General features: G+C 41.3%; 1 pseudogene; it reads right to left on the reverse strand.

Moving 5' to 3' along the window:
- Positions 1-212: 212 nt before the first annotated feature.
- Positions 213-1,064, reverse strand: LOC114535470 (annotated as a pseudogene).
- Between the last annotated feature and the right edge of the window lie 7,660 nt (positions 1,065-8,724).

Raw genomic sequence — 8,724 nt, forward strand, 5'->3', positions numbered from 1 at the left:
TAAATAGAAACTATATACTGAAGCAAAATCAAAATCTCTTTGAATCTACAATGTCTGTAGTCATGCATGCACGTGCACAAATTTTAGATATTCTCATAACTAACTGTTATTTCAATTAGCGATTTTTTATTCAGAATATATGCATAATATACTTGTTATAGAAGGGGAATAATGACATTTATATATTTTCAAACATTATAGTACTTAGCTATTTACATAATTAAAGTATGGATACACTTTAAAAATTTCCATACATTTTTAACGTCTACAAGAAATCTTAAAAATAGGTCACTTCCTTTGTGTTCATAACGCCACAAGAACTCTGCCAAGTGGGACGAAAACATGTATTTTCGTGTGCCAAAGTCAGGCATCTTTGTCTTTGCTTGTCGCCAATGACCTTCTATCTTGTTTGTATGATCGCCATCAGTGTTAACAAACTCTTTTGAGTGATTAACACACTTATGAAGATATCCATGCTTCTTCAGGTTCACATACGCTTTCCAGCAGTCTGAGACTATCGTGCTACCTTCGGCTATGTGACGCTTTATTAATGGCAACAAGGTCTCCTCGTCACGTTTCTCAACGGCTACCATAAAACTTCTTCGAGATTCTTCTTCGATTCCCCCAAATACCCATTGCCCTTCAACTTTATGTCCTCAATGGTATTTTCTCTTTCCAAACTTGCTTTCGTCGATTTGAACAGTCTTTCCTGGTCCGCCGATCTTTTCTTCTTTCTCTAGAAGTGTGACTTCGCAAATCTCTCGGCAAAAGCTATCCCAATCTACTGCCGTATGTTCGCTTATGTTGACTTTGTGCCGAATGTTCTCCTGGCTTACCCCTCTGCACCACCAGTATGTTAATTTCACAATTTCTGCAAGGGTTAGGTTGCTTTCCTCGAACCAACTGTCTTTTCGAATCGACATTTCAACCCTGTGTCGCTTCCCGTCAATTTGCCTCCTGCATTCCCACTTTAAACCGTCCGATCTGTCATTTGCGTTTACTAATTTCATCATCTCATTGCAATGTCCGCATTTTCGACTCCCGGCTATTAACTTCTCATCCATAAGCCAGCCAATCAGTTTATCCTTATTACACAAGATTTCTTCTTTGAGACGGTCATAAGTCCACTTATTATTTGTTTTGTTTTCAAGAAGTGGGACACTTTGTGATTATTTAACGTCGTCTATATCAATTGTATTTTAAACTATATGCATTGTTCTAATATAGCTTAGATTTTCTCTTTTCAATGTAACTTGCATTTTTCAGCTTGTCTCTGCAGACTGTCATTCAAGTATTATTAATTACTAAATAAGCCGGTAGCTACACCACGTAAGTGTTAAATACTGCAAAGCCCTCATCAGTGTAATAGCCCAAATGATGAAGGCCCGGTTTAACGGACTCAAAGCTTTGCAGTATTTACGTGGTGTACCTATACAAGCTAATTTACTTATTTTGCAAACTCACAAGAATATCATTTTTAATTATACTATTACTATTCATCTGCGATATTATGTCATCATAGTGTTGCATCAAAATTAAACACAAAGGAATTATCATGTTTCTCAAACTCGACAAAATTCTTCATCCGCGCCTTCAGCCGCTATTGCCGATTTGCCGCCCCCAGGTGTTAATACCAGCCGCGGCTGAAGTAAGTGTCTTCAAACGTTTCCGTTTTTGAATGTTTGCCCGACATATATTCGTTTACATTGATGTTTTTTTAATAGCCCCCTCAAATTGATGCGTTTTTCTTACACTTAGCGTAATCGTTCATTTTCAAACGATTACGCAAATAACGATGAACGCATTGAGATGCATTTCACACCTCTTGTGTGGCTCTTCACATGCAGTTATCCCATTAAATTCAATACACTGTATATGTCTATTCAAGTTTTTCTTAATTATGATTAACAATGTTACAACACAACGTTCAATTTCGAGTAACAATATTTCTTAATGCTGTGTGTGGCTGAAAAGTCTATTTTTCTTAGCGACGCTAATTACTCATAATCTGTCAAACACCAATGCCGCTTAGGTGGAACATTACACCGTTATACTACACCATGACGGTGCCGCTCCATGCACATAAAATGCGCAAGCAAGACGTGTTTGGTCACTTTGTTTTTACAACCGAACTCTACCCGCGATATCAGAAAATCGAAATGGCAACCTCGAATCCCATCACGAAAATCGGACGTCAGCATGAAAAGACATGGTCCCGTCTTCAGAAAAGATTGTCCGACTGTACCTTCGATTACTCCAGAATCATGCCGGATAATATAATCACTTTCCTGATCCATAAGGCCACAAGTGTCAACAGCTGCCTCGGCTATCTCCTACCGACGATCCTTGCCACTGTCTCCTACCTATTGAGCAGAGCAAAAGTTACCGTTTCAACAGTGAATCGTGATCAATCCACAAGCCTTTACACGATATTCGTCGGCTACCCTGGCACCGGGAAATCTCCTGCTATTGAACATGGCTGTATCAAGCCACTTCAAAGTGTCCTGCGAGACGACGTTAAAAACGGCCTTCTTGACCGAACAACTTCCTCCGATGCCGCTTAGGTGGAACATTACACCGTTATACTACACCATGACGGTGCCGCTCCATGCACATAAAATGCGCAAGCAAGACGTGTTTGGTCACTTTGTTTTTACAACCGAACTCTACCCGCGATATCAGAAAATCGAAATGGCAACCTCGAATCCCATCACGAAAATCGGACGTCAGCATGAAAAGACATGGTCCCGTCTTCAGAAAAGATTGTCCGACTGTACCTTCGATTACTCCAGAATCATGCCGGATAATATAATCACTTTCCTGATCCATAAGGCCACAAGTGTCAACAGCTGCCTCGGCTATCTCCTACCGACGATCCTTGCCACTGTCTCCTACCTATTGAGCAGAGCAAAAGTTACCGTTTCAACAGTGAATCGTGATCAATCCACAAGCCTTTACACGATATTCGTCGGCTACCCTGGCACCGGGAAATCTCCTGCTATTGAACATGGCTGTATCAAGCCACTTCAAAGTGTCCTGCGAGACGACGTTAAAAACGGCCTTCTTGACCGAACAACTTCCTCCGATGCCGCTTAGGTGGAACATTACACCGTTATACTACACCATGACGGTGCCGCTCCATGCACATAAAATGCGCAAGCAAGACGTGTTTGGTCACTTTGTTTTTACAACCGAACTCTACCCGCGATATCAGAAAATCGAAATGGCAACCTCGAATCCCATCACGAAAATCGGACGTCAGCATGAAAAGACATGGTCCCGTCTTCAGAAAAGATTGTCCGACTGTACCTTCGATTACTCCAGAATCATGCCGGATAATATAATCACTTTCCTGATCCATAAGGCCACAAGTGTCAACAGCTGCCTCGGCTATCTCCTACCGACGATCCTTGCCACTGTCTCCTACCTATTGAGCAGAGCAAAAGTTACCGTTTCAACAGTGAATCGTGATCAATCCACAAGCCTTTACACGATATTCGTCGGCTACCCTGGCACCGGGAAATCTCCTGCTATTGAACATGGCTGTATCAAGCCACTTCAAAGTGTCCTGCGAGACGACGTTAAAAACGGCCTTCTTGACCGAACAACTTCCTCCGATGCCGCTTAGGTGGAACATTACACCGTTATACTACACCATGACGGTGCCGCTCCATGCACATAAAATGCGCAAGCAAGACGTGTTTGGTCACTTTGTTTTTACAACCGAACTCTACCCGCGATATCAGAAAATCGAAATGGCAACCTCGAATCCCATCACGAAAATCGGACGTCAGCATGAAAAGACATGGTCCCGTCTTCAGAAAAGATTGTCCGACTGTACCTTCGATTACTCCAGAATCATGCCGGATAATATAATCACTTTCCTGATCCATAAGGCCACAAGTGTCAACAGCTGCCTCGGCTATCTCCTACCGACGATCCTTGCCACTGTCTCCTACCTATTGAGCAGAGCAAAAGTTACCGTTTCAACAGTGAATCGCGATCAATCCACAAGCCTTTACACGATATTCGTCGGCTACCCTGGCACCGGGAAATCTCCTGCTATTGAACATGGCTGTATCAAGCCACTTCAAAGTGTCCTGCGAGACGACGTTAAAAACGGCCTTCTTGACCGAACAACTTCCTCCGATGCCGCTTAGGTGGAACATTACACCGTTATACTACACCATGACGGTGCCGCTCCATGCACATAAAATGCGCAAGCAAGACGTGTTTGGTCACTTTGTTTTTACAACCGAACTCTACCCGCGATATCAGAAAATCGAAATGGCAACCTCGAATCCCATCACGAAAATCGGACGTCAGCATGAAAAGACATGGTCCCGTCTTCAGAAAAGATTGTCCGACTGTACCTTCGATTACTCCAGAATCATGCCGGATAATATAATCACTTTCCTGATCCATAAGGCCACAAGTGTCAACAGCTGCCTCGGCTATCTCCTACCGACGATCCTTGCCACTGTCTCCTACCTATTGAGCAGAGCAAAAGTTACCGTTTCAACAGTGAATCGCGATCAATCCACAAGCCTTTACACGATATTCGTCGGCTACCCTGGCACCGGGAAATCTCCTGCTATTGAACATGGCTGTATCAAGCCACTTCAAAGTGTCCTGCGAGACGACGTTAAAAACGGCCTTCTTGACCGAACAACTTCCTCCGATGCCGCTTAGGTGGAACATTACACCGTTATACTACACCATGACGGTGCCGCTCCATGCACATAAAATGCGCAAGCAAGACGTGTTTGGTCACTTTGTTTTTACAACCGAACTCTACCCGCGATATCAGAAAATCGAAATGGCAACCTCGAATCCCATCACGAAAATCGGACGTCAGCATGAAAAGACATGGTCCCGTCTTCAGAAAAGATTGTCCGACTGTACCTTCGATTACTCCAGAATCATGCCGGATAATATAATCACTTTCCTGATCCATAAGGCCACAAGTGTCAACAGCTGCCTCGGCTATCTCCTACCGACGATCCTTGCCACTGTCTCCTACCTATTGAGCAGAGCAAAAGTTACCGTTTCAACAGTGAATCGCGATCAATCCACAAGCCTTTACACGATATTCGTCGGCTACCCTGGCACCGGGAAATCTCCTGCTATTGAACATGGCTGTATCAAGCCACTTCAAAGTGTCCTGCGAGACGACGTTAAAAACGGCCTTCTTGACCGAACAACTTCCTCCGGTTTGATCAAACATCTCTCCGTTCACGGGACTGGATTTATCGTTTCTCCTGAGGTTTCTGATGTTTTAAATAAACTCTTGAAATCGGACGAGGAAACCTGTTCAGGAGACGCTATGGTGCTGTGCAAACTTTTCTCGGGCGAACAAATTTCGTTTCATTATGCGACTGAAAATACGAGAGAGATCGACGCAAACACACCCTTTTCCATCCTTGGTTCAACTCAAATGCCTAACGCTGCAAAACTTATTGCCAAGATGGACAAAGGTCAAGGATTACTGGATCGCTTTTTGATTTCGGTTCCAAGCGCACGGTGCCCAAAATCAAAAGAAATTGAACAATCGCTTCAATACCTATCCACCGAGTGTATTGACGACTTTGACAACATTTATCGCTTGATCACCCAGTTTCATACGGATAATGTGTTAAATACACGTTTGATGACGAGGCTGAAGACGCGATGAGAAACGAACGGGATGCCTTCATCAGTGACATCAACGATGCCATTGCCGACGGCGAAACAACACCTCCCAAGTCTAAGAAATTGGACCTGTTACCGAGAATGGCCGCAACCCTCCATGTTTTACAACATGCTATGGAATGTGCCTTAGCCGCTCAAGAAGACATGTCAACAATCCCTACGACCATACCTAAAGAGACGTTCGAGAAAGCGAAATTGTACGTGGATCATGTTGAGAATCAAAAACACATGCTGTGTGAGGTTAGTAACATATTGTGCCCACAAAATTTTCATACGCTTTCATAACATATCTTGCGATTATCGTCTCTACACTAATATAATATATTTATGTATATAAATTGATGGACAGATATATAGCGACCGTTCCCTTCCAAAACTCCCTATATAGGTTATATGTTTAACCTTCCGATATCTATAACTGCACTGTTTAACAATAATCTCAAATGCAAAATTGCTGTTTTTTAAAACGTTTCAGTTCATCAAGTCCATAACTAATGACACCTGTGATGAAGAAAGACCACAGCCGAACGCGGGGAACATTAAGTCGGGAATATTGATATTTCCAGGCCCTGTTGTTACGTACAGGGCTTTCGTTCAAAGCGGCCCCGTTTGACTAGGGGAATATCGAACGAAGAATTCGTTAATGCGACAGAGCAGCTAAAGGAAGATTATGGCCACACCATTAATGTCAGAGTTGCTAAGTCATCAAAAACGACGAGTCTGTTTGTCAAGAAAGCACCAAATCAATTCGAAGAATGGCCCAGTGAAATTTTGTGCAAAAGAGCAGAATACGAAAACAGCTACCATCGACCATGTCACAAGGCTATATCGCCAAGCATACGAAGATTGCTTCGCCAACAAAACATTTTGACCGAGGAACAACTGAACATGTAGATTTGGAAAATGTGCGCATAGATGTGTGCTAAGACATTAACATAAATTTTTAGCTAGTTAGAAACATTAAAAATATTTTCATTACATATATTCGTCAGTTACTTGTTGTCACCTTGACCTGATATATATTATTACATTAAACATTTTAAATTGGTTGATGAACAATTTGTTGAATTGCTATTATTTATAACAAAATTATCGGCTACTCATTATTCTAATCTATTTCAGTTATCAGTCATTTGAATAGAGCCACTTCATGCATGCTTGCGATCACTGCCGTCCAAGAAAACATATTTATTGAAGTTAATGTCAACTGAATTAAACTATTTTTTCGAATAGCTGTCACAATTTAAAAAATCCATCCTCACAAAACTAACACCTACATTTATCTTACGTCATACATTTCTCCTGTCTTATTAACTTATGCCTCGTTCTTTAAAATCTTAAACGACTGCGTATCCACGTATCCGCGTATCCACTAAAAAATAAAGCCTCTCTAGCTTGAGAATCTGATCTCTTTAAACAACTGTATGCATCGTTCTTTAAAATCTTAAACGACTGCGTATCCACGTATCCGCGTATCCACTAAAAAATAAACTACCTCTAGCTTGAGAATCTGATCTCTTTAAACTAACTGTATGCATCGTTCTTTAAAATCTTAAACGACTGCGTATCCACGTATCCGCGTATCCACTAAAAAATAAAGCTACCTCTAGCTTGAGACTCTGATCTCTTTAAACAAACTGTATGCATCGTTCTTTAAAATCTTAAACGACTGCGTATCCACGTATCCGCGTATCCACTAAAAAATAAAGCTACCTCTAGCTTGAGAACCTGATCTCTTAAACAAACTGTATGCATCGTTCTTTAAAATCTTAAACGACTGCGTATCCACGTATCCGCGTATCCACTAAAAAATAAAGCTACCTCTAGCTGAGAATCTGATCTCTTAAACTAACTGTATGCCTCGTTCTTTAAAATCTTAAACGACTGCGTATCCACGTATCCGCGTATCCACTAAAAAATAAAGCTACCTCTAGCGAGAATCTGATCTCTTAAAACTAACTGTATGCCTCGTTCTTTAAAATCTTAAACGACTGCGTATCCACGTATCCGCGTATCCACTAAAAAATAAAGCCTCCTCTAGCTTGAGAACTTTGATCTCTTTAAACAAACTGTATGCATCGTTCCTTAAAATCTTAAACGACTGCGTATCCACGTATCCGCATATCCACTAAAAAATAAAGCTACCTCTAGCTTGAGACTCTGATCTCTTTAAACAAACTGTATGCATCGTTCTTTAAAATCTTAAACGACTGGGTATCCACGTATCCGCGTATCCACAAAAAATAAAGCTACCTCTAGCTGAGAATCTGATCTCTTAAACTAACTGTATGCCTCGTTCTTTAAAATCTTAAACGACTGCGTATCCACGTATCCGCGTATCCACTAAAAAATAAAGCTACCTCTAGCTCGAGAATCTGATCTCTTAAAACTAACTGTATGCCTCATTCTTTAAAATCTTAAACGACTGCGTATCCACGTATCCGCGTATCCACTAAAAAATAAAGCCTCCTCTAGCTTGAGACTTGATCTCTTTAAACAAACTGTATGCATCGTTCTTTAAAATCTTAAACGACTGCGTATCCACGTATCCGCGTATCCACTAAAAAATAAAGCTACCTCTAGCTGAGTCTCTGATCTCTTTAAACAAACTGTATGCATCGTTCTTTAAAATCTTAAACGACTGCGTATCCACGTATCGCGTATCCACTAAAAAATAAAGCTACCTCTAGCTGAGAATCTGATCTCTTAAACTAACTGTATGCCTCGTTCTTTAAAATCTTAAACGACTGCGTATCCACGTATCCGCGTATCCACTAAAAAATAAAGCTCCTCTAGCTTGAGACTGATCTCTTTAAACTAACTGTATGCATCTTTCTTTAAAATCTTAAACGACTGCGTATCCACGTATCCGCGTATCCACTAAAAAATAAAGCCTCCTCTAGCTGGAGAATCTGATCTCTTTAAACAAACTGTATGCATCGTTCTTTAAAATCTTAAACGACTGCGTATCCACGTATCCGCGTATCCACTAAAAAATAAAGCCTCCTCTAGCTTGAGACTCTGATCTCTTTA

This window comes from Dendronephthya gigantea, unplaced genomic scaffold, assembly GCF_004324835.1.
Source record: "Dendronephthya gigantea isolate DGI-Jeju-01 unplaced genomic scaffold, DenGig_1.0 000118F, whole genome shotgun sequence".
NCBI classification, from domain to species: domain Eukaryota; kingdom Metazoa; phylum Cnidaria; class Anthozoa; order Malacalcyonacea; family Nephtheidae; genus Dendronephthya; species Dendronephthya gigantea.